The 22516-nt window shown below is 47.5% G+C and overlaps 31 non-coding genes across 31 annotated transcripts; all 31 read left to right on the top strand.

The window, feature by feature from the left end:
• The first annotated feature begins 304 nt into the window (after positions 1 to 304).
• On the top strand, positions 305 to 378 carry trnak-cuu (transfer RNA lysine (anticodon CUU)). Its single transcript has one exon. It is a non-coding gene; the product is annotated as a tRNA-Lys (tRNA).
• Positions 379 to 836: 458 nt separating this feature from the next.
• On the top strand, positions 837 to 909 carry trnak-cuu (transfer RNA lysine (anticodon CUU)). The gene has a single exon. It is a non-coding gene; the product is annotated as a tRNA-Lys (tRNA).
• Positions 910 to 1367: 458 nt separating this feature from the next.
• Positions 1368 to 1440, top strand: trnak-cuu (transfer RNA lysine (anticodon CUU)). The gene has a single exon. It is a non-coding gene; the product is annotated as a tRNA-Lys (tRNA).
• A 2050-nt stretch (positions 1441 to 3490) lies between these two features.
• On the top strand, positions 3491 to 3563 carry trnak-cuu (transfer RNA lysine (anticodon CUU)). The gene has a single exon. It is a non-coding gene; the product is annotated as a tRNA-Lys (tRNA).
• A 1520-nt stretch (positions 3564 to 5083) lies between these two features.
• On the top strand, positions 5084 to 5156 carry trnak-cuu (transfer RNA lysine (anticodon CUU)). Its single transcript has one exon. It is a non-coding gene; the product is annotated as a tRNA-Lys (tRNA).
• A 458-nt stretch (positions 5157 to 5614) lies between these two features.
• On the top strand, positions 5615 to 5687 carry trnak-cuu (transfer RNA lysine (anticodon CUU)). The gene has a single exon. It is a non-coding gene; the product is annotated as a tRNA-Lys (tRNA).
• Positions 5688 to 6145: 458 nt separating this feature from the next.
• On the top strand, positions 6146 to 6218 carry trnak-cuu (transfer RNA lysine (anticodon CUU)). Its single transcript has one exon. It is a non-coding gene; the product is annotated as a tRNA-Lys (tRNA).
• Positions 6219 to 6676: 458 nt separating this feature from the next.
• On the top strand, positions 6677 to 6749 carry trnak-cuu (transfer RNA lysine (anticodon CUU)). The gene has a single exon. It is a non-coding gene; the product is annotated as a tRNA-Lys (tRNA).
• A 458-nt stretch (positions 6750 to 7207) lies between these two features.
• Positions 7208 to 7280, top strand: trnak-cuu (transfer RNA lysine (anticodon CUU)). The gene has a single exon. It is a non-coding gene; the product is annotated as a tRNA-Lys (tRNA).
• A 989-nt stretch (positions 7281 to 8269) lies between these two features.
• On the top strand, positions 8270 to 8342 carry trnak-cuu (transfer RNA lysine (anticodon CUU)). Its single transcript has one exon. It is a non-coding gene; the product is annotated as a tRNA-Lys (tRNA).
• Positions 8343 to 8800: 458 nt separating this feature from the next.
• Positions 8801 to 8873, top strand: trnak-cuu (transfer RNA lysine (anticodon CUU)). Its single transcript has one exon. It is a non-coding gene; the product is annotated as a tRNA-Lys (tRNA).
• A 458-nt stretch (positions 8874 to 9331) lies between these two features.
• On the top strand, positions 9332 to 9404 carry trnak-cuu (transfer RNA lysine (anticodon CUU)). Its single transcript has one exon. It is a non-coding gene; the product is annotated as a tRNA-Lys (tRNA).
• Positions 9405 to 10393: 989 nt separating this feature from the next.
• trnak-cuu (transfer RNA lysine (anticodon CUU)) lies at positions 10394 to 10466 on the top strand. Its single transcript has one exon. It is a non-coding gene; the product is annotated as a tRNA-Lys (tRNA).
• A 458-nt stretch (positions 10467 to 10924) lies between these two features.
• Positions 10925 to 10997, top strand: trnak-cuu (transfer RNA lysine (anticodon CUU)). Its single transcript has one exon. It is a non-coding gene; the product is annotated as a tRNA-Lys (tRNA).
• A 458-nt stretch (positions 10998 to 11455) lies between these two features.
• On the top strand, positions 11456 to 11528 carry trnak-cuu (transfer RNA lysine (anticodon CUU)). The gene has a single exon. It is a non-coding gene; the product is annotated as a tRNA-Lys (tRNA).
• Positions 11529 to 11986: 458 nt separating this feature from the next.
• trnak-cuu (transfer RNA lysine (anticodon CUU)) lies at positions 11987 to 12059 on the top strand. Its single transcript has one exon. It is a non-coding gene; the product is annotated as a tRNA-Lys (tRNA).
• A 460-nt stretch (positions 12060 to 12519) lies between these two features.
• Positions 12520 to 12592, top strand: trnak-cuu (transfer RNA lysine (anticodon CUU)). The gene has a single exon. It is a non-coding gene; the product is annotated as a tRNA-Lys (tRNA).
• Positions 12593 to 13051: 459 nt separating this feature from the next.
• trnak-cuu (transfer RNA lysine (anticodon CUU)) lies at positions 13052 to 13124 on the top strand. Its single transcript has one exon. It is a non-coding gene; the product is annotated as a tRNA-Lys (tRNA).
• A 458-nt stretch (positions 13125 to 13582) lies between these two features.
• On the top strand, positions 13583 to 13655 carry trnak-cuu (transfer RNA lysine (anticodon CUU)). Its single transcript has one exon. It is a non-coding gene; the product is annotated as a tRNA-Lys (tRNA).
• Positions 13656 to 14113: 458 nt separating this feature from the next.
• On the top strand, positions 14114 to 14186 carry trnak-cuu (transfer RNA lysine (anticodon CUU)). Its single transcript has one exon. It is a non-coding gene; the product is annotated as a tRNA-Lys (tRNA).
• Positions 14187 to 15174: 988 nt separating this feature from the next.
• On the top strand, positions 15175 to 15247 carry trnak-cuu (transfer RNA lysine (anticodon CUU)). Its single transcript has one exon. It is a non-coding gene; the product is annotated as a tRNA-Lys (tRNA).
• A 460-nt stretch (positions 15248 to 15707) lies between these two features.
• Positions 15708 to 15780, top strand: trnak-cuu (transfer RNA lysine (anticodon CUU)). The gene has a single exon. It is a non-coding gene; the product is annotated as a tRNA-Lys (tRNA).
• A 458-nt stretch (positions 15781 to 16238) lies between these two features.
• trnak-cuu (transfer RNA lysine (anticodon CUU)) lies at positions 16239 to 16311 on the top strand. The gene has a single exon. It is a non-coding gene; the product is annotated as a tRNA-Lys (tRNA).
• A 458-nt stretch (positions 16312 to 16769) lies between these two features.
• On the top strand, positions 16770 to 16842 carry trnak-cuu (transfer RNA lysine (anticodon CUU)). Its single transcript has one exon. It is a non-coding gene; the product is annotated as a tRNA-Lys (tRNA).
• A 458-nt stretch (positions 16843 to 17300) lies between these two features.
• On the top strand, positions 17301 to 17373 carry trnak-cuu (transfer RNA lysine (anticodon CUU)). Its single transcript has one exon. It is a non-coding gene; the product is annotated as a tRNA-Lys (tRNA).
• A 989-nt stretch (positions 17374 to 18362) lies between these two features.
• trnak-cuu (transfer RNA lysine (anticodon CUU)) lies at positions 18363 to 18435 on the top strand. Its single transcript has one exon. It is a non-coding gene; the product is annotated as a tRNA-Lys (tRNA).
• A 991-nt stretch (positions 18436 to 19426) lies between these two features.
• On the top strand, positions 19427 to 19499 carry trnak-cuu (transfer RNA lysine (anticodon CUU)). The gene has a single exon. It is a non-coding gene; the product is annotated as a tRNA-Lys (tRNA).
• A 458-nt stretch (positions 19500 to 19957) lies between these two features.
• Positions 19958 to 20030, top strand: trnak-cuu (transfer RNA lysine (anticodon CUU)). Its single transcript has one exon. It is a non-coding gene; the product is annotated as a tRNA-Lys (tRNA).
• Positions 20031 to 20488: 458 nt separating this feature from the next.
• On the top strand, positions 20489 to 20561 carry trnak-cuu (transfer RNA lysine (anticodon CUU)). Its single transcript has one exon. It is a non-coding gene; the product is annotated as a tRNA-Lys (tRNA).
• A 458-nt stretch (positions 20562 to 21019) lies between these two features.
• Positions 21020 to 21092, top strand: trnak-cuu (transfer RNA lysine (anticodon CUU)). The gene has a single exon. It is a non-coding gene; the product is annotated as a tRNA-Lys (tRNA).
• Positions 21093 to 21550: 458 nt separating this feature from the next.
• Positions 21551 to 21623, top strand: trnak-cuu (transfer RNA lysine (anticodon CUU)). Its single transcript has one exon. It is a non-coding gene; the product is annotated as a tRNA-Lys (tRNA).
• The last annotated feature ends 893 nt before the right edge of the window (positions 21624 to 22516 follow it).

Genomic DNA, 22516 nt, shown 5'->3' with positions numbered 1-22516 from the left:
ATCCATTGAGAACAAGACCTCAAGCTCTGTCGAGAGAGCATAAAATGTTTAATCTCACTGTGGTGGTTTTTAGCCCCAGGTTGGGTGGCCTCCTTTTCGGGCATCTTAAAATGGGAAAAGTGCTATGATTCCCCCCCAGTCAATGTCAGTACCTTGCTACACAAACAGGGGAGAAGAACAGGCTGTGACAGACATATCAACTTCACACCTGTTCTGATCTTCTGCTATTCCCCTCTAAAAGCGCTCGGAACAGAATCACCTGTTGATGATCATGCCCAGTCTTTCACACAGCCACAAGCAGCAAGCCCGGCTAGCTCAGTCGGTAGAGCATGAGACTCTTAATCTCAGGGTCGTGGGTTCGACCCCCACTGTTGGGCGGTGGACTTTTAGGCCGCTTAATTAGATACAGTTCTGTCAGATTCAGGTTTACACAGGAGCTCGGATCATCCTGTCATCTGTCCCCATTCAATGTCGGGACCTTTCCCACTTATTCCACTTCGGGGGAAATGTAACCTTTGACCAGTGTGTGGAAAGATCCATTGAGAACAAGACCTCAAACTCTGTCGAGAGAGCATAAAACTTTTAATCTCACTGTGGTGGTTTTTAGCCCCAGGTTGGGTGGCCTCCTTTTAGGGTATCTTAAAATGGGAAAAGTGCTATGATTCCCCCCCAGTCAATGTCAGTACCTTCCACACAAACAGGGGAGAAGAACAGGCTGTGACAGACATATCAACTTCACACCTGTTCTGATCTTCTGCTATCCCCTCTAAAAGCTCTCGGAACAGAATCACCTATTGGTGATCATGCCCAGTCCTTCACACAGCCACAAGCAGCAAGCCCGGCTAGCTCAGTCGGTAGAGCATGAGACTCTTAATCTCAGGGTCGTGGGTTCGACCCCCACGTTGGGCGGTGGACTTTTAGGCCGCTTAATTAGATACAGTTCTGTCAGATTCAGGGTTACAAAGGAGCTTGGATCATACTGTCATCTGTCCCCATTCAATGTCGGGACCTTTCCTACTTATTCCACTTCAGGGGAAATGTAACCTTTGACCAGTGTGTGGAAAGATCCATTGAGAACAAGACCTCAAACTCTGTCGAGAGAGCATAAAACTTTTAATCTCACTGTGGTGGTTTTTAGCCCCAGGTTGGGTGGCCTCCTTTTAGAGCATCTTAAAATGGGAAAAGTGCAATGATTCCCCCCCAGTATATGTCAGTACCTTCCACACAAACAGAGGAGAAGAACAGGCTGTGACAGACATATCAACTTCACACCTGTTCTGATCTTCTGCTATCCCCTCTAAAAGGTCTCGGAACAGAATCACCTATTGATGATCATGCCCAGTCTTTCACACAGCCACAAGCAGCAAGCCCGGCTAGCTCAGTCGGTAGAGCATGAGACTCTTAATCTCAGGGTCGTGGGTTCGACCCCCACGTTGGGCGGTGGACTTTTAGGCCGCTTAATTAGATACAGTTCTGTCAGATTCAGGGTTACAAAGGAGCTCAGATCATACTGTCATCTGTCCCCATTCAATGTCGGGACCTTTCCTACTTATTCCACTTCGGGGGAAATGTAACCTTTGACCAGTGTGTGGAAAGATCCATTGAGAACAAGACCTCAAGCTCTGTCGAGAGATTATAACATTTTTAATCTCACTGTGGTGGTTTTTAGCCCCAGGTTGGGTGGCCTCCTTTTCGGGCATCTTAAAATGGGAAAAGTGCTATGATTCCCCCCCAGTCAATGTCAGTACCTTGCACACAAACAGGGGAGAAGAACAGACTGTGACAGACATATCAACTTCACACCTGTTCTGATCTTCTGCTTTCCCCTCTAAAAGCGCTCGGAACAGAATCACCTGTTGATGATCATGCCCAGTCTTTAACACAGCCACAAGCAGCAAGCCCGGCTAGCTCAGTCGGTAGAGCATGAGACTCTTAATCTCAGGGTCGTGGGTTCGACCCCCATGTTGGGTGGTGGACTTTTAGGCCGCTTAATTAGATACAGTTCTGTCAGATTCAGGTTTACAAAGGAGCTCGGATCATCCTGTCATCTGTCCCCATTCAATGTCGGGACCTTTCCCACTTATTCCACTTCGGGGGAAATGTAACCTTTGACCAGTGTGTGGAAAGATCCATTGAGAACAAGACCTCAAACTCTGTCGAGAGAGCATAAAACTTTTAATCTCACTGTGGTGGTTTTTAGCCCCAGGTTGGGTGGCCTCCTTTTAGAGCATCTTAAAATGGGAAAAGTGCAATGATTCCCCCCCAGTATATGTCAGTACCTTCCACACAAACAGAGGAGAAGAACAGGCTGTGACAGACATATCAACTTCACACCTGTTCTGATCTTCTGCTATCCCCTCTAAAAGGTCTCGGAACAGAATCACCTGTTGATGATCATGCCCAGTCTTTCACACAGCCACAAGCAGCAAGCCCGGCTAGCTCAGTCGGTAGAGCATGACACTCTTAATCTCAGGGTCGTGGGTTCGACCCCCACGTTGGGCGGTGGACTTTTAGGCCGCTTAATTAGATACAGTTCTGTCAGATTCAGGTTTACAAAGGAGCTCGGATCATCCTGTCATCTGTCCCCATTCAATGTCGGGACCTTTCCCACTTATTCCACTTCGGGGGAAATGTAACCTTTGACCAGTGTGTGGAAAGATCCATTGAGAACAAGACCTCAAACTCTGTCGAGAGAGCATAAAACTTTTAATCTCACTGTGGTGGTTTTTAGCCCCAGGTTGGGTGGCCTCCTTTTAGGGTATCTTAAAATGGGAAAAGTGCTATGATTCCCCCCAGTCAATGTCAGTACCTTGCACACAAACAGGGGAGAAGAACAGGCTGTGACAGACATTTCAACTTCACACCTGTTCTGATCTTCTGCTATCCCCTCTAAAAGCTCTCGGAACAGAATCACCTATTGATGATAATGCCCCGTCTTTAACACAGCCACAAGCAGCAAGACCGGCTAGCTCAGTCGGTAGAGCATGAGACTCTTAATCTCAGGGTCGTGGGTTCGACCCTCACGTTGGGCGGTGGACTTTTAGGCCGCTTAATTAGATACAGTTCTGTCAGATTCAGGGTTACAAAGGAGCTCGGATCATACTGTCATCTGTCCCCATTCAATGTCGGGACCTTTCCCACTTATTCCACTTCGGGGGAAATGTAACCTTTGACCAGTGTGTGGAAAGATCCATTGAGAACAAGATATCAAGCTCTGTCGAGAGAGCATAAAACTTTTAATCTCACTGTGGTGGTTTTTAGCCCCAGGTAGGGTGACCTCCTTTTCGGGCATCTTAAAATGGGAAAAGTGCTATGATTCCCCCCCAGTCAATGTCAGTACCTTGCACACAAACAGGGGAGAAGAACAGGCTGTGACAAACATATCAACTTCACACCTGTTCTGATCTTCTGCTATCCCCTCTAAAAGCTCTCGGAACAGAATCACCTATTGATGATCATGCCCAGCCTTTCACACAGCCACAAGCAGCAAGCCCGGCTAGCTCAGTCGGTAGAGCATGAGACTCTTAATCTCAGGGTCGTGGGTTCGACCCCCACGTTGGGCGGTGGACTTTTAGGCCGCTTAATTAGATACAGTTCTGTCAGATTCAGGGTTACAAAGGAGCTCAGATCATACTGTCATCTGTCCCCATTCAATGTCGGGACCTTTCCTACTTATTCCACTTCGGGGGAAATGTAACCTTTGACCAGTGTGTGGAAAGATCCATTGAGAACAAGACCTCAAGCTCTGTCGAGAGATTATAACATTTTTAATCTCACTGTGGTGGTTTTTAGCCCCAGGTTGGGTGGCCTCCTTTTCGGGCATCTTAAAATGGGAAAAGTGCTATGATTCCCCCCCAGTCAATGTCAGTACCTTGCACACAAACAGGGGAGAAGAACAGACTGTGACAGACATATCAACTTCACACCTGTTCTGATCTTCTGCTTTCCCCTCTAAAAGCGCTCGGAACAGAATCACCTGTTGATGATCATGCCCAGTCTTTCACACAGCCACAAGCAGCAAGCCCGGCTAGCTCAGTCGGTAGAGCATGAGACTCTTACTCTCAGGGTCGTGGGTTTGACCCCCATGTTGGGCGGTGGACTTTTAGGCCGCTTAATTAGATACAGTTCTGTCAGATTCAGGTTTACAAAGGAGCTCGGATCATCCTGTCATCTGTCCCCATTCAATGTCGGGACCTTTCCCACTTATTCCACTTCGGGGGAAATGTAACCTTTCACCAGTGTGTGGAAAGATCCATTGAGAACAAGATCTCAAGCTCTGTCGAGAGAGCATAAAACTTTTAATCTCACTGTGGTGGTTTTTAGCCCCAGGTTGGGTGGCCTCCTTTTAGGGCATCTTAAAATGGGAAAAGTGCTATGATTCCCCCCCAGTATATGTCAGTACCTTCCACACAAACAGAGGAGAAGAACAGGCTGTGACAGACATATCAACTTCACACCTGTTCTGATCTTCTGCTATTCCCTCTAAAAGCTCTCGGAACAGAATCACCTATTGATGATCATGCCCAGTCTTTCACACAGCCACAAGCAGCAAGCCCGGCTAACTCAGTCGGTAGAGCATGAGACTCTTAATCTCAGGGTCGTGGGTTCGACCCCCACGTTGGGCGGTGGACTTTTAGGCCGCTTAATTAGATACAGTTCTGTCAGATTCAGGGTTACAAAGGAGCTCGGATCATACTGTCATCTGTCCCCATTCAATGTCGGGACCTTTCCCACTTATTCCACTTCGGGGGAAATGTAACCTTTGACCAGTGTGTGGAAAGATCCATTGAGAACAAGACCTCAAGCTCTGTCGAGAGAGCATAAAATTTTTAATCTCACTGTGGTGGTTTTTAGCCCCAGGTTGGGTGGCCTCCTTTTAGGGCATCTTAAAATGGGAAAAGTGCAATGATTCCCCCCCAGTATATGTCAGTACCTTCCACACAAACAGAGGAGAAGAACAGGCTGTGACAGACATATCAACTTCACACCTGTTCTGATCTTCTGCTATTCCCTCTAAAAGCGCTCGGAACAGAATCACCTGTTGATGATCATGCCCAGTCTTTCACACAGCCACAAGCAGCAAGCCCGGCTAGCTCAGTCGGTAGAGCATGAGACTCTTAATCTCAGGGTCGTGGGTTCGACCCCCACGTTGGGCGGTGGACTTTTAGGCCGCTTAATTAGATACAGTTCTGTCAGATTCAGGTTTACAAAGGAGCTCGGATCATACTGTCATCTGTCCCCATTCAATGTCGGGACCTTTCCTACTTATTCCACTTCGGGGGAAATGTAACCTTTGACCAGTGTGTGGAAAGATCCAATGAGAACAAGACCTCAAGCTCTGTCGAGAGAGCATAAAATTTTTAATCTCACTGTGGTGGTTTTTAGCCCCAGGTTGGGTGGCCTCCTTTTCGGGCATCTTAAAATGGGAAAAGTGCTATGATTCCCCCCCAGTCAATGTCAGTACCTTGCACACAAACAGGGGAGAAGAACAGGCTGTGACAGACATATCAACTTCACACCTGTTCTGATCTTCTGCTATCCCCTCTAAAAGCTCTCAGAACAGAATCACCTATTGATGATAATGGCCCGTCTTTAACACAGTCACAAGCAGCAAGCCCGGCTAGCTCAGTCGGTAGAGCATGAGACTCTTAATCTCAGGGTCGTGGGTTCGACCCCCACGTTGGGCGGTGGACTTTTAGGCCGCTTAATTAGATACAGTTCTGTCAGATTCAGGGTTACAAAGGAGCTCGGATCATACTGTCATCTGTCCCCATTCAATGTCGGGACCTTTCCCACTTATTCCACTTCGGGGGAAATGTAACCTTTGACCAGTGTGTGGAAAGATCCATTGAGAACAAGACCTCAAACTCTGTCGAGAGAGCATAAAATTTTTAATCTCACTGTGGTGGTTTTTAGCCCCAGGTTGGGTGGCCTCCTTTTCGGGCATCTTAAAATGGGAAAAGTGCTATGATTCCCCCCCAGTCAATGTCAGTACCTTGCACACAAACAGGGGAGAAGAACAGGCTGTGACAGACATATCAACTTCACACCTGTTCTGATCTTCTGCTATCCCCTCTAAAAGCTCTCGGAACAGAATCACCTATTGATGATAATGGCCCGTCTTTAACACAGTCACAAGCAGCAAGCCCGGCTAGCTCAGTCGGTAGAGCATGAGACTCTTAATCTCAGGGTCGTGGGTTCGACCCCCACGTTGGGCGGTGGACTTTTAGGCCGCTTAATTAGATACAGTTCTGTCAGATTCAGGGTTACAAAGGAGCTCGGATCATACTGTCATCTGTCCCCATTCAATGTCGGGACCTTTCCCTCTTATTCCACTTCGGGGGAAATGTAACCTTTGACCAGTGTGTGGAAAGATCCATTGAGAACAAGACCTCAAGCTCTGTCGAGAGAGCATAACATTTTTAATCTCACTGTGGTGGTTTTTAGCCCCAGGTTGGGTGGCCTTTTTTTAGGATATCTTAAAATGGGAAAAGTGCTATGATTCCCCCCCAGTCAATGTCAGTACCTTGCACACAAACAGGGGAGAAGAACAGGCTGTGACAGACATTTCAACTTCATACCTGTTCTGATCTTCTGCTATCCCCTCTAAAAGCTCTCGGAACAGAATCACCTATTGATGATCATGCCCAGTCTTTAACACAACCGCAAGCAGCAAGCCCGGCTAGCTCAGTCGGTAGAGCATGAGACTCTTAATCTCAGGGTCGTGGGTTCGACCCCCACGTTGGGCGGTGGACTTTTAGGCCGCTTAATTAGATACAGTTCTGTCAGATTCAGGGTTACAAAGGAGCTCGGATCATACTGTCATCTGTCCCCATTCAATGTCGGGACCTTTCCCACTTATTCCACTTCGGGGGAAATGTAACCTTTGACCAGTGTGTGGAAAGATCCATTGAGAACAAGACCTCAAGCTCTGTCGTGAGAGCATAAAATTTTTAATCTCACTGTGGTGGTTTTTAGCCCCAGGTTGGGTGGCCTCCTTTTCGGGCATCTTAAAATGGGAAAAGTGCTATGATTCCCCCCCAGTCAATGTCAGTACCTTGCACACAAACAGGGGAGAAGAACAGGCTGTGACAGACATATCAACTTCACACCTGTTCTGATCTTCTGCTATCCCCTCTAAAAGCTCAAGGAACAGAATCACCTATTGATGATAATGGCCCGTCTTTAACACAGTCACAATCAGCAAGCCCGGCTAGCTCAGTCGGTAGAGCATGAGACTCTTAATCTCAGGGTCGTGGGTTCGACCCCCACGTTGGGCGGTGGACTTTTAGGCCGCTTAATTAGATACAGTTCTGTCAGATTCAGGGTTACAAAGGAGCTCGGATCATACTGTCATCTGTCCCCATTCAATGTCGGGACCTTTCCCACTTATTCCACTTCGGGGGAAATGTAACCTTTGACCAGTGTGTGGAAAGATCCATTGAGAACAAGACCTCAAGCTCTGTCGAGAGAGCATAAAATTTTTAATCTCACTGTGGTGGTTTTTAGCCCCAGGTTGGGTGGCCTTTTTTTAGGATATCTTAAAATGGGAAAAGTGCTATGATTCCCCCCCAGTCAATGTCAGTACCTTGCACACAAACAGGGGAGAAGAACAGGCTGTGACAGACATTTCAACTTCACACCTGTTCTGATCTTCTGCTATCCCCTCTAAAAGCTCTCGGAACAGAATCACCTATTGATGATAATGCCCCGTCTTTCACACAGCCACTAGCAGCAAGCCTGGCTAGCTCAGTCAGTAGAGCATGAGACTCTTAATCTCAGGGTCGTGGGTTCGACCCCCACGTTGGGCGGTGGACTTTTAGGCCGCTTAATTAGATACAGTTCTGTCAGATTCAGGTTTACAAAGGAGCTCGGATCATCCTGTCATCTGTCCCCATTCAATGTCGGGACCTTTCCCACTTATTCCACTTCGGGGGAAATGTAACCTTTGACCAGTGTGTGGAAAGATCCATTGAGAACAAGACCTCAAACTCTGTCGAGAGAGCATAAAACTTTTAATCTCACTGTGGTGGTTTTTAGCCCCAGGTTGGGTGGCCTCCTTTTAGGGTATCTTAAAATGGGAAAAGTGCTATGATTCCCCCCCAGTCAATGTCAGTACCTTGCACACAAACAGGGGAGAAGAACAGGCTGTGACAGACATATCAACTTCACACCTGTTCTGATCTTCTGCTATCCCCTCTAAAAGCTCTCGGAACAGAATCACCTATTGATGATCATGCCCAGTCTTTCACACAGCCACAAGCAGCAAGCCCGGCTAGCTCAGTCGGTAGAGCATGAGACTCTTAATCTCAGGGTCGTGGGTTCGACCCCCACGTTGGGCGGTGGACTTTTAGGCCGCTTAATTAGATACAGTTCTGTCAGATTCAGGGTTACAAAGGAGCTCAGATCATACTGTCATCTGTCCCCATTCAATGTCGGGACCTTTCCTACTTATTCCACTTCGGGGGAAATGGAACCTTTGACCAGTGTGTGGAAAGATCCATTGAGAACAAGATCTCAAGCTCTGTCGAGAGAGCATAAAACTTTTAATCTCACTGTGGTGGTTTTTAGCCCCAGGTTGGGTGGCCTCCTTTTAGGGCATCTTAAAATGGGAAAAGTGCAATGATTCCCCCCCAGTATATGTCAGTACCTTCCACACAAACAGAGGAGAAGAACAGGCTGTGACAGACATATCAACTTCACACCTGTTCTGATCTTCTGCTATCCCCTCTAAAAGGTCTCGGAACAGAATCACCTATTGATGATCATGCCCAGTCTTTCACACAGCCACAAGCAGCAAGCCCGGCTAGCTCAGTCGGTAGAGCATGAGACTCTTAATCTCAGGGTCGTGGGTTCGACCCCCACGTTGGGCGGTGGACTTTTAGGCCGCTTAATTAGATACAGTTCTGTCAGATTCAGGGTTACAAAGGAGCTCGGATCATACTGTCATCTGTCCCCATTCAATGTCGGGACCTTTCCCACTTATTCCACTTCGGGGGAAATGTAACCTTTGACCAGTGTGTGGAAAGATCCATTTAGAACAAGACCTCAAGCTCTGTCGAGAGAGCATAAAATTTTTAATCTCACTGTGGTGGTTTTTAGCCCCAGGTTGGGTGGCCTCCTTTTCGGGCATCTTAAAATGGGAAAAGTGCTATGATTCCCCCCAAGTCCATGTCAGTACCTTGCACACAAACAGGGGAGAAGAACAGACTGTGACAGACATATCAACTTCACACCTGTTCTGATCTTCTGCTTTCCCCTCTAAAAGCTCTCGGAACAGAATCACCTATTGATGATAATGCCCCGTCTTTAACACAATCACAAGCAGCAAGCCTGGCTAGCTCAGTCGGTAGAGCATGAGACTCTTAATCTCAGGGTCGTGGGTTTGACCCCCACGTTGGGCGGTGGACTTTTAGGCCGCTTAATTAGATACAGTTCTGTCAGATTCAGGGTTACAAAGGAGCTTGGATCATACTGTCATCTGTCCCCATTCAATGTCGGGACCTTTCCTACTTATTCCACTTCAGGGGAAATGTAACCTTTGACCAGTGTGTGGAAAGATCCATTGAGAACAAGACCTCAAGCTCTGTCGAGAGAGCATAAAATGTTTAATCTCACTGTGGTGGTTTTTAGCCCCAGGTTGGGTGGCCTCCTTTTCGGGCATCTTAAAATGGGAAAAGTGCTATGATTCCCCCCCAGTCAATGTCAGTACCTTGCTCACAAACAGGGGAGAAGAACAGGCTGTGACAGACATATCAACTTCACACCTGTTCTGATCTTCTGCTATCCCCTCTAAAAGCTCTCGGAACAGAATCACCTATTGATGATCATGCCCAGTCTTTCACACAGCCACAAGCAGCAAGCCCGGCTAGCTTAGTCGGTAGAGCATGATACTCTTAATCTCAGGGTCGTGGGTTCGACCCCCACGTTGGGCGGTGGACTTTTAGGCCGCTTAATTAGATACAGTTCTGTCAGATTCAGGGTTACAAAGGAGCTCGGATCATACTGTCATCTGTCCCCATTCAATGTCGGGACCTTTCCCACTTATTCCACTTCGGGGGAAATGTAACCTTTGACCAGTGTGTGGAAAGATCCATTGAGAACAAGATCTCAAGCTCTGTCGAGAGAGCATAAAACTTTTAATCTCACTGTGGTGGTTTTTAGCCCCAGGTTGGGTGGCCTCCTTTTAGGGCATCTTAAAATGGGAAAAGTGCAATGATTCCCCTCCAGTATATGTCAGTACCTTCCACACAAACAGAGGAGAAGAACAGACTGTGACAGACATATCAACTTCACACCTGTTCTGATCTTCTGCTATTCCCTCTAAAAGCGCTCGGAACAGAATCACCTGTTGATGATCATGCCCAGTCTTTCACACAGCCACAAGCAGAAAGCCCGGCTAGCTCAGTCGGTAGAGCATGAGACTCTTAATCTCAGGGTCGTGGGTTCGACCCCCACGTTGGGCGGTGGACTTTTAGGCCGCTTAATTAGATACAGTTCTGCCAGATTCAGGTTTACAAAGGAGCTCGGATCATCCTGTCATCTGTCCCCATTCAATGTCGGGACCTTTCCCACTTATTCCACTTCGGGGGAAATGTAACTTTTGACCAGTGTGTGGAAAGATCCATTGAGAACAAGATATCAAGCTCTGTCGAGAGAGCATAAAACTTTTAATCTCACTGTGGTGGTTTTTAGCCCCAGGTTGGGTGGCCTCCTTTTCGGGCATCTTAAAATGGGAAAAGTGCTATGATTCCCCCCCAGTATATGTCAGTACCTTCCACACAAACAGAGGAGAAGAACAGGCTGTGACAGACATATCAACTTCACACCTGTTCTGATCTTCTGCTATCCCCTCTAAAAGCTCTCGGAACAGAATCACCTATTGATGATCATGCCCAGTCTTTAACACAGCCACAAGCAGCAAGCCCGGCTAGCTCAGTCGGTAGAGCATGAGACTCTTAATCTCAGGGTCGTGGGTTCGACCCCCACGTTGGGCGGTGGACTTTTAGGCCGCTTAATTAGATACAGTTCTGTCAGATTCAGGGTGACAAAGGAGCTCAGATCATACTGTCATCTGTCCCCATTCAATGTCGGGACCTTTCCTACTTATTCCACTTCGGGGGAAATGTAACCTTTGACCAGTGTGTGGAAAGATCCATTGAGAACAAGACCTCAAGCTCTGTCGAGAGATTATAACATTTTTAATCTCACTGTGGTGGTTTTTAGCCCCAGGTTGGGTGGCCTCCTTTTCGGGCATCTTAAAATGGGAAAAGTGCTATGATTCCCCCCCAGTCAATGTCAGTACCTTGCACACAAACAGGGGAGAAGAACAGACTGTGACAGACATATCAACTTCACACCTGTTCTGATCTTCTGCTTTCCCCTCTAAAAGCGCTCGGAACAGAATCACCTGTTGATGATCATGCCCAGTCTTTCACACAGCCACAAGCAGCAAGCCCGGCTAGCTCAGTCGGTAGAGCATGAGACTCTTAATCTCAGGGTCGTGGGTTCGACCCCCATGTTGGGCGGTGGACTTTTAGGCCGCTTAATTAGATACAGTTCTGTCAGATTCAGGGTTACAAAGGAGCTCGGATCATACTGTCATCTGTCCCCATTCAATGTTGGGACCTTTCCCACTTATTCCACTTCGGGGGAAATGTAACCTTTGACCAGTGTGTGGAAAGATCCATTGAGAACAAGACCTCAAGCTCTGTCGAGAAAGCATAAAATTTTTAATCTCACTGTGGTGGTTTTTAGCCCCAGGTTGGGTGGCCTCCTTTTCGGGCATCTTAAAATGGGAAAAGTGCTATGATTCCCCCCCAGTCAATGTCAGTACCTTCCACACAAACAGGGGAGAAGAACAGGCTGTGACAGACATATCAACTTCACACCTGTTCTGATCTTCTGCTATCCCCTCTAAAAGCTCTCGGAACAGAATCACCTATTGATGATCATGCCCAGTCTTTAACACAACCGCAAGCAGCAAGCCCGGCTAGCTCAGTCGGTAGAGCATGAGACTCTTAATCTCAGGGTCGTGGGTTCGACCCCCACGTTGGGCGGTGGACTTTTAGGCCGCTTAATTAGATACAGTTCTGTCAGATTCAGGTTTACAAAGGAGCTCGGATCATACTGTCATCTGTCCCCATTCAATGTCGGGACCTTTCCTACTTATTCCACTTCGGGGGAAATGTAACCTTTGACCAGTGTGTGGAAAGATCCAATGAGAACAAGACCTCAAGCTCTGTAGAGAGAGCATAAAATTTTTAATCTCACTGTGGTGGTTTTTAGCCCCAGGTTGGGTGGCCTCCTTTTCGGGCATCTTAAAATGGGAAAAGTGCTATGATTCCCCCCCAGTCAATGTCAGTACCTTGCACACAAACAGGGGAGAAGAACAGACTGTGACAGACATATCAACTTCACACCTGTTCTGATCTTCTGCTATCCCCTCAAAAAGCTCTCGGAACAGAATCACCTATTGATGTATCATGGCCCAGTCTTTAACACAGTCACAAGCAGCAAGCCCGGCTAGCTCAGTCGGTAGAGCATGAGACTCTTAATCTCAGGGTCGTGGGTTCGACCCCCACGTTGGGCGGTGGACTTTTAGGCCGCTTAATTAGATACAGTTCTGTCAGATTCAGGGTTACAAAGGAGCTCGGATCATACTGTCATCTGTCCCCATTCAATGTCGGGACCTTTCCCACTTATTCCACTTCGGGGGAAATGTAACCTTTGACCAGTGTGTGGAAAGATCCATTGAGAACAAGACCTCAAGCTCTGTCGTAGAGAGCATAAAACTTTTAATCTCACTGTGGTGGTTTTTAGCCCCAGGTTGGGTGGCCTCCTTTTCGGGCATCTTAAAATGGGAAAAGTGCTATGATTCCCCCCCAGTCAATGTCAGTACCTTGCACACAAACAGGGGAGAAGAACAGACTGTGACAGACATATCAACTTCACACCTGTTCTGATCTTCTGCTATCCCCTCTAAAAGCGCTCGGAACAGAATCACCTATTGATGATCATGCCCAGTCTTTCACACAGCCACAAGCAGCAAGCCCGGCTAGCTCAGTCGGTAGAGCATGAGACTCTTAATCTCAGGGTCGTGGGTTCGACCCCCACGTTGGGCGGTGGACTTTTAGGCCGCTTAATTAGATACAGTTCTGTCAGATTCAGGTTTACAAAGGAGCTCGGATCATCCTGTCATCTGTCCCCATTCAATGTCGGGACCTTTCCCACTTATTCCACTTCGGGGGAAATGTAACCTTTGACCAGTGTGTGGAAAGATCCATTGAGAACAAGACCTCAAACTCTGTCGAGAGAGCATAAAACTTTTAATCTCACTGTGGTGGTTTTTAGCCCCAGGTTGGGTGGCCTCCTTTTAGGGTATCTTAAAATGGGAAAAGTGCTATGATTCCCCCCCAGTCAATGTCAGTACCTTGCACACAAACAGGGGAGAAGAACAGGCTGTGACAGACATATCAACTTCACACCTGTTCTGATCTTCTGCTATCCCCTCTAAAAGCTCTCGGAACAGAATCACCTATTGATGATCATGCCCAGTCTTTCACACAGCCACAAGCAGCAAGCCCGGCTAGCTCAGTCGGTAGAGCATGAGACTCTTAATCTCAGGGTCGTGGGTTCGACCCCCACGTTGGGCGGTGGACTTTTAGGCCGCTTAATTAGATACAGTTCTGTCAGATTCAGGGTTACAAAGGAGCTCAGATCATACTGTCATCTGTCCCCATTCAATGTCGGGACCTTTCCTACTTATTCCACTTCGGGGGAAATGGAACCTTTGACCAGTGTGTGGAAAGATCCATTGAGAACAAGATCTCAAGCTCTGTCGAGAGAGCATAAAACTTTTAATCTCACTGTGGTGGTTTTTAGCCCCAGGTTGGGTGGCCTCCTTTTAGGGCATCTTAAAATGGGAAAAGTGCAATGATTCCCCCCCAGTATATGTCAGTACCTTCCACACAAACAGAGGAGAAGAACAGGCTGTGACAGACATATCAACTTCACACCTGTTCTGATCTTCTGCTATCCCCTCTAAAAGGTCTCGGAACAGAATCACCTATTGATGATCATGCCCAGTCTTTCACACAGCCACAAGCAGCAAGCCCGGCTAGCTCAGTCGGTAGAGCATGAGACTCTTAATCTCAGGGTCGTGGGTTCGACCCCCACGTTGGGCGGTGGACTTTTAGGCCGCTTAATTAGATACAGTTCTGTCAGATTCAGGGTTACAAAGGAGCTCGGATCATACTGTCATCTGTCCCCATTCAATGTCGGGACCTTTCCCACTTATTCCACTTCGGGGGAAATGTAACCTTTGACCAGTGTGTGGAAAGATCCATTGAGAACAAGACCTCAAGCTCTGTCGAGAGAGCATAAAACTTTTAATCTCACTGTGGTGGTTTTTAGCCCCAGGTTGGGTGGCCTCCTTTTCGGGCATCTTAAAATGGGAAAAGTGCTATGATTCCCCCCAGTCCATGTCAGTACCTTGCACACAAACAGGGGAGAAGAACAGGCTGTGACAGACATATCAACTTCACACCTGTTCTGATCTTCTGCTTTCCCCTCTAAAAGCTCTCGGAACAGAATCACCTATTGATGATAATGCCCCGTCTTTAACACAATCACAAGCAGCAAGCCTGGCTAGCTCAGTCGGTAGAGCATGAGACTCTTAATCTCAGGGTCGTGGGTTTGACCCCAACGTTGGGTGGTGGACTTTTAGGCCGCTTAATTAGATACAGTTCTGTCAGATTCAGGGTTACAAAGGAGCTTGGATCATACTGTCATCTGTCCCCATTCAATGTCGGGACCTTTCCTACTTATTCCACTTCAGGGGAAATGTAACCTTTGACCAGTGTGTGGAAAGATCCATTGAGAACAAGACCTCAAGCTCTGTCGAGAGAGCATAAAATGTTTAATCTCACTGTGGTGGTTTTTAGCCCCAGGTTGGGTGGCCTCCTTTTCGGGCATCTTAAAATGGGAAAAGTGCTATGATTCCCCCCCAGTCAATGTCAGTACCTTGCTCACAAACAGGGGAGAAGAACAGGCTGTGACAGACATATCAACTTCACACCTGTTCTGATCTTCTGCTTTCCCCTCTAAAAGCGCTCGGAACAGAATCACCTGTTGATGATCATGCCCAGTCTTTCACACAGCCACAAGCAGCAAGCCCGGCTAGCTCAGTCGGTAGAGCATGAGACTCTTAATCTCAGGGTCGTGGGTTCGACCCCCATGTTGGGCGGTGGACTTTTAGGCCGCTTAATTAGATACAGTTCTGTCAGATTCAGGTTTACAAAGGAGCTCGGATCATCCTGTCATCTGTCCCCATTCAATGTCGGGACCTTTCCCACTTATTCCACTTCGGGGGAAATGTAACCTTTGACCAGTGTGTGGAAAGATCCATTGAGAACAAGACCTCAAACTCTGTCGAGAGAGCATAAAACTTTTAATCTCACTGTGGTGGTTTTTAGCCCCAGGTTGGGTGGCCTCCTTTTAGGGTATCTTAAAATGGGAAAAGTGCTATGATTCCCCCCCAGTCAATGTCAGTACCTTCCACACAAACAGGGGAGAAGAACAGGCTGTGACAGACATATCAACTTCACACCTGTTCTGATCTTCTGCTATCCCCTCTAAAAGCTCTCGGAACAGAATCACCTATTGGATGATCATGCCCAGTCCTTTCACACAGCCACAAGCAGCAAGCCCGGCTAGCTCAGTCGGTAGAGCATGAGACTCTTAATCTCAGGGTCGTGGGTTCGACCCCCACGTTGGGCGGTGGACTTTTAGGCCGCTTAATTAGATACAGTTCTGTCAGATTCAGGGTTACAAAGGAGCTTGGATCATACTGTCATCTGTCCCCATTCAATGTCGGGACCTTTCCTACTTATTCCACTTCAGGGGAAATGTAACCTTTGACCAGTGTGTGGAAAGATCCATTGAGAACAAGACCTCAAACTCTGTCGAGAGAGCATAAAACTTTTAATCTCACTGTGGTGGTTTTTAGCCCCAGGTTGGGTGGCCTCCTTTTAGAGCATCTTAAAATGGGAAAAGTGCAATGATTCCCCCCCAGTATATGTCAGTACCTTCCACACAAACAGAGGAGAAGAACAGGCTGTGACAGACATATCAACTTCACACCTGTTCTGATCTTCTGCTATCCCCTCTAAAAGGTCTCGGAACAGAATCACCTATTGATGATCATGCCCAGTCTTTCACACAGCCACAAGCAGCAAGCCCGGCTAGCTCAGTCGGTAGAGCATGAGACTCTTAATCTCAGGGTCGTGGGTTCGACCCCCACGTTGGGCGGTGGACTTTTAGGCCGCTTAATTAGATACAGTTCTGTCAGATTCAGGGTTACAAAGGAGCTCAGATCATACTGTCATCTGTCCCCATTCAATGTCGGGACCTTTCCTACTTATTCCACTTCGGGGGAAATGTAACCTTTGACCAGTGTGTGGAAAGATCCATTGAGAACAAGACCTCAAGCTCTGTCGAGAGATTATAACATTTTTAATCTCACTGTGGTGGTTTTTAGCCCCAGGTTGGGTGGCCTCCTTTTCGGGCATCTTAAAATGGGAAAAGTGCTATGATTCCCCCCCAGTCAATGTCAGTACCTTGCACACAAACAGGGGAGAAGAACAGACTGTGACAGACATATCAACTTCACACCTGTTCTGATCTTCTGCTTTCCCCTCTAAAAGCGCTCGGAACAGAATCACCTGTTGATGATCATGCCCAGTCTTTCACACAGCCACAAGCAGCAAGCCCGGCTAGCTCAGTCGGTAGAGCATGAGACTCTTAATCTCAGGGTCGTGGGTTCGACCCCCATGTTGGGCGGTGGACTTTTAGGCCGCTTAATTAGATACAGTTCTGTCAGATTCAGGTTTACAAAGGAGCTCGGATCATCCTGTCATCTGTCCCCATTCAATGTCGGGACCTTTCCCACTTATTCCACTTCGGGGGAAATGTAACCTTTGACCAGTGTGTGGAAAGATCCATTGAGAACAAGACCTCAAACTCTGTCGAGAGAGCATAAAACTTTTAATCTCACTGTGGTGGTTTTTAGCCCCAGGTTGGGTGGCCTCCTTTTAGAGCATCTTAAAATGGGAAAAGTGCAATGATTCCCCCCCAGTATATGTCAGTACCTTCCACACAAACAGAGGAGAAGAACAGGCTGTGACAGACATATCAACTTCACACCTGTTCTGATCTTCTGCTATCCCCTCTAAAAGGTCTCGGAACAGAATCACCTGTTGATGATCATGCCCAGTCTTTCACACAGCCACAAGCAGCAAGCCCGGCTAGCTCAGTCGGTAGAGCATGAGACTCTTAATCTCAGGGTCGTGGGTTCGACCCCCACGTTGGGCGGTGGACTTTTAGGCCGCTTAATTAGATACAGTTCTGTCAGATTCAGGTTTACAAAGGAGCTCGGATCATCCTGTCATCTGTCCCCATTCAATGTCGGGACCTTTCCCACTTATTCCACTTCGGGGGAAATGTAACCTTTGACCAGTGTGTGGAAAGATCCATTGAGAACAAGACCTCAAACTCTGTCGAGAGAGCATAAAACTTTTAATCTCACTGTGGTGGTTTTTAGCCCCAGGTTGGGTGGCCTCCTTTTAGGGTATCTTAAAATGGGAAAAGTGCTATGATTCCCCCCAGTCAATGTCAGTACCTTGCACACAAACAGGGGAGAAGAACAGGCTGTGACAGACATTTCAACTTCACACCTGTTCTGATCTTCTGCTATCCCCTCTAAAAGCTCTCGGAACAGAATCACCTATTGATGATAATGCCCCGTCTTTAACACAGCCACAAGCAGCAAGACCGGCTAGCTCAGTCGGTAGAGCATGAGACTCTTAATCTCAGGGTCGTGGGTTCGACCCTCACGTTGGGCGGTGGACTTTTAGGCCGCTTAATTAGATACAGTTCTGTCAGATTCAGGGTTACAAAGGAGCTCGGATCATACTGTCATCTGTCCCCATTCAATGTCGGGACCTTTCCCACTTATTCCACTTCGGGGGAAATGTAACCTTTGACCAGTGTGTGGAAAGATCCATTGAGAACAAGATATCAAGCTCTGTCGAGAGAGCATAAAACTTTTAATCTCACTGTGGTGGTTTTTAGCCCCAGGTAGGGTGACCTCCTTTTCGGGCATCTTAAAATGGGAAAAGTGCTATGATTCCCCCCCAGTCAATGTCAGTACCTTGCACACAAACAGGGGAGAAGAACAGGCTGTGACAAACATATCAACTTCACACCTGTTCTGATCTTCTGCTATCCCCTCTAAAAGCTCTCGGAACAGAATCACCTATTGATGATCATGCCCAGTCCTTTCACACAGCCACAAGCAGCAAGCCCGGCTAGCTCAGTCGGTAGAGCATGAGACTCTTAATCTCAGGGTCGTGGGTTCGACCCCCACGTTGGGCGGTGGACTTTTAGGCCGCTTAATTAGATACAGTTCTGTCAGATTCAGGGTTACAAAGGAGCTCAGATCATACTGTCATCTGTCCCCATTCAATGTCGGGACCTTTCCTACTTATTCCACTTCGGGGGAAATGTAACCTTTGACCAGTGTGTGGAAAGATCCATTGAGAACAAGACCTCAAGCTCTGTCGAGAGATTATAACATTTTTAATCTCACTGTGGTGGTTTTTAGCCCCAGGTTGGGTGGCCTCCTTTTCGGGCATCTTAAAATGGGAAAAGTGCTATGATTCCCCCCCAGTCAATGTCAGTACCTTGCACACAAACAGGGGAGAAGAACAGGACTGTGACAGACATATCAACTTCACACCTGTTCTGATCTTCTGCTTTCCCCTCTAAAAGCGCTCGGAACAGAATCACCTGTTGATGATCATGCCCAGTCTTTCACACAGCCACAAGCAGCAAGCCCGGCTAGCTCAGTCGGTAGAGCATGAGACTCTTACTCTCAGGGTCGTGGGTTTCGACCCCCATGTTGGGCGGTGGACTTTTAGGCCGCTTAATTAGATACAGTTCTGTCAGATTCAGGTTTACAAAGGAGCTCGGATCATCCTGTCATCTGTCCCCATTCAATGTCGGGACCTTTCCCACTTATTCCACTTCGGGGGAAATGTAACCTTTCACCAGTGTGTGGAAAGATCCATTGAGAACAAGATCTCAAGCTCTGTCGAGAGAGCATAAAACTTTTAATCTCACTGTGGTGGTTTTTAGCCCCAGGTTGGGTGGCCTCCTTTTAGGGCATCTTAAAATGGGAAAAGTGCTATGATTCCCCCCCAGTATATGTCAGTACCTTCCACACAAACAGAGGAGAAGAACAGGCTGTGACAGACATATCAACTTCACACCTGTTCTGATCTTCTGCTATTCCCTCTAAAAGCTCTCGGAACAGAATCACCTATTGATGATCATGCCCAGTCTTTCACACAGCCACAAGCAGCAAGCCCGGCTAGCTCAGTCGGTAGAGCATGAGACTCTTAATCTCAGGGTCGTGGGTTCGACCCCCACGTTGGGCGGTGGACTTTTAGGCCGCTTAATTAGATACAGTTCTGTCAGATTCAGGGTTACAAAGGAGCTCGGATCATACTGTCATCTGTCCCCATTCAATGTCGGGACCTTTCCCACTTATTCCACTTCGGGGGAAATGTAACCTTTGACCAGTGTGTGGAAAGATCCATTGAGAACAAGACCTCAAGCTCTGTCGAGAGAGCATAAAATTTTTAATCTCACTGTGGTGGTTTTTAGCCCCAGGTTGGGTGGCCTCCTTTTAGGGCATCTTAAAATGGGAAAAGTGCAATGATTCCCCCCCAGTATATGTCAGTACCTTCCACACAAACAGAGGAGAAGAACAGGCTGTGACAGACATATCAACTTCACACCTGTTCTGATCTTCTGCTATTCCCTCTAAAAGCGCTCGGAACAGAATCACCTGTTGATGATCATGCCCAGTCTTTCACACAGCCACAAGCAGCAAGCCCGGCTAGCTCAGTCGGTAGAGCATGAGACTCTTAATCTCAGGGTCGTGGGTTCGACCCCCACGTTGGGCGGTGGACTTTTAGGCCGCTTAATTAGATACAGTTCTGTCAGATTCAGGTTTACAAAGGAGCTCGGATCATCCTGTCATCTGTCCCCATTCAATGTCGGGACCTTTCCCACTTATTCCACTTCGGGGGAAATGTAACCTTTGACCAGTGTGTGGAAAGATCCATTGAGAACAAGACCTCAAACTCTGTCGAGAGAGCATAAAACTTTTAATCTCACTGTGGTGGTTTTTAGCCCCAGGTTGGGTGGCCTCCTTTTAGGGTATCTTAAAATGGGAAAAGTGCTATGATTCCCCCCCAGTCAATGTCAGTACCTTGCACACAAACAGGGGAGAAGAACAGGCTGTGACAGACATATCAACTTCACACCTGTTCTGATCTTCTGCTATCCCCTCTAAAAGCTCTCGGAACAGAATCACCTATTGATGATCATGCCCAGTCTTTCACACAGCCACAAGCAGCAAGCCCGGCTAGCTCAGTCGGTAGAGCATGAGACTCTTAATCTCAGGGTCGTGGGTTCGACCCCCACGTTGGGCGGTGGACTTTTAGGCCGCTTAATTAGATACAGTTCTGTCAGATTCAGGTTTACAAAGGAGCTCGGATCATCCTGTCATCTGTCCCCATTCAATGTCGGGACCTTTCCCACTTATTCCACTTCGGGGGAAATGTAACCTTTGACCAGTGTGTGGAAAGATCCATTGAGAACAAGACCTCAAACTCTGTCGAGAGAGCATAAAACTTTTAATCTCACTGTGGTGGTTTTTAGCCCCAGGTTGGGTGGCCTCCTTTTAGGGTATCTTAAAATGGGAAAAGTGCTATGATTCCCCCCCAGTCAATGTCAGTACCTTGCACACAAACAGGGGAGAAGAACAGGCTGTGACAGACATATCAACTTCACACCTGTTCTGATCTTCTGCTATCCCCTCTAAAAGCTCTCGGAACAGAATCACCTATTGATGATCATGCCCAGTCTTTCACACAGCCACAAGCAGCAAGCCCGGCTAGCTCAGTCGGTAGAGCATGAGACTCTTAATCTCAGGGTCGTGGGTTCGACCCCCACGTTGGGCGGTGGACTTTTAGGCCGCTTAATTAGATACAGTTCTGTCAGATTCAGGGTTACAAAGGAGCTCGGATCATACTGTCATCTGTCCCCATTCAATGTCGGGACCTTTCCCACTTATTCCACTTCGGGGGAAATGTAACCTTTCACCAGTGTGTGGAAAGATCCATTGAGAACAAGATCTCAAGCTCTGTCGAGAGAGCATAAAACTTTTAATCTCACTGTGGTGGTTTTTAGCCCCAGGTTGGGTGGCCTCCTTTTAGGGCATCTTAAAATGGGAAAAGTGCAATGATTCCCCCCCAGTATATGTCAGTACCTTCCACACAAACAGAGGAGAAGAACAGGCTGTGACAGACATATCAACTTCACACCTGTTCTGATCTTCTGCTATTCCCTCTAAAAGCTCTCGGAACAGAATCACCTATTGATGATCATGCCCCGTCTTTCACACAGCCGCAAGCAGCAAGCCCGGCTAGCTCAGTCGGTAGAGCATGAGACTCTTAATCTCAGGGTCGTGGGTTCGACCCCCACGTTGGGCGGTGGACTTTTAGGCCGCTTAATTAGATACAGTTCTGTCAGATTCAGGGTTACAAAGGAGCTCGGATCATACTGTCATCTGTCCCCATTCAATGTCGGGACCTTTCCTACTTATTCCACTTCGGGGGAAATGTAACCTTTGACCAGTGTGTGGAAAGATCCATTGAGAACAAGACCTCAAGCTCTGTCGAGAGAGCATAAAATTTTTAATCTCACTGTGGGGGTTTATAGCCCCAGGTTGGGTGGCCTCCTTTTCGGGCATCTTAAAATGGGAAAAGTGCTATGATTCCCCCCCAGTCAATGTCAGTACCTTCCACACAAACAGAGGAGAAGAACAGGCTGTGACAGACATATCAACTTCACACCTGTTCTGATCTTCTGCTATCCCCTCGAAAAGCTCTCGGAACAGAATCACCTATTGATGATAATGCCCCGTCTTTCACACAAACACAAACCCGGCTAGCTCAGTCGGTAGAGCATGGGACTCTTAATCTCAGGGTCCTGGGTTCAAGGCCCATGTTGGGCGACAGACGTTTAGAATGCTTAATTAGCTACTGGTCTGCCATATACACATTTTAGAGGAGCTCGAATCATACCGTCATCTGCCCCCATTTCATGTCCGTACCTCTTCTATTTAGGGGGACATGTAACCTTTGACCAGTGTGTGGAAAGATCCATTGAGAAGAATCACTAGACCTCTGTTGGTCGAACAAAATACTCTTAATCTCACAGGGGTGAGATTGAGCCCCACGTTAGGTGGCCTCCATTTCGGTCATCTTAAAATGGGAAAGGTGCAATGATTCCCCCCTAGTCAATGTCAGTACCTTGCACACAAACAGGGGAGAAGAACAGCCTGTGACAGACATATCAACTTCACACCTGTTCTGATCTTCTG

Source organism: Phycodurus eques, chromosome 4 (assembly GCF_024500275.1).
Source record: "Phycodurus eques isolate BA_2022a chromosome 4, UOR_Pequ_1.1, whole genome shotgun sequence".
Lineage (NCBI taxonomy): Eukaryota > Metazoa > Chordata > Actinopteri > Syngnathiformes > Syngnathidae > Phycodurus > Phycodurus eques.
The sequence above is the reverse complement of the archived record's forward strand: the minus strand, read 5'-3'. Positions and strand labels throughout refer to the sequence as shown.